Source organism: Poecilia reticulata, linkage group LG5, assembly GCF_000633615.1.
Source record: "Poecilia reticulata strain Guanapo linkage group LG5, Guppy_female_1.0+MT, whole genome shotgun sequence".
Taxonomy (NCBI): domain Eukaryota; kingdom Metazoa; phylum Chordata; class Actinopteri; order Cyprinodontiformes; family Poeciliidae; genus Poecilia; species Poecilia reticulata.
The window spans coordinates 33,424,683-33,425,471 of NC_024335.1; positions in this window are offsets into that span (position 1 = coordinate 33,424,683).

A 789-nucleotide genomic window follows, 5' to 3' on the forward strand; every position below is an offset into this window, starting at 1 on the left:
GCAATTATGTTCCAAAGTTAGCTTTGTTTAGCTCTGTTCAATAAAGAACTGTCAAAAGGATAAATGTATAAATCAAAACTAAAATAAGCACCAAGACAATCACAACATGGTGGGATTTTATATAGTAGTTATTTAAGTGGAAATGATTAAACATTTTTTTGTAACTGATATAACATTTTTAATCAGTTTCTCACTGATGAACAAGCTTCTCCCTGAATCACCGTTTCCTTTTCACTCTTTTCCAGTTTATTTATTCAGTTCCTGCATTTGAGAGAAGCCTTGACAGAATGTTCCACATAGCTTTTTTTATGTTTTGTCCTCCGCAGCACCTAGAACAGAAACAGGAAAACAGAAAAAGAAATTTCAAAAATGATTACTGTAAACACAGAAGTGGCAAAAAAAAAAAAAAAAGTCCAAACCATCAAACGGCAGAGATGCAAGCTCCTTTTGAAGCCAATTTTGCCACAGTTAATTTAAAAAAGAAACAAAGCTGCAGGTCATATTAAATACCATACCAATGTTTTGTTTAGCGTGAGAGCTACGGTATGCATGTCTCTCAGCCAGTTCTCATTCGTGTCATCTTTGTCTCGGAGGATTTGAGCCACAGGCGTTTTGTCGCTGGTCAGGCCACAAACCTATTAACAGCAGCAGTAAACTGTACTAGCTGTTTCTTCTGAATGTGAAGCTCGACAGCTACAAAGAGAGTTGAGAAATCATTCTACTAAAATTGCTGCTGAAACTATTCAATGTTATCTGACTATAACATCTGACTGATTAGTTTGTTATTGT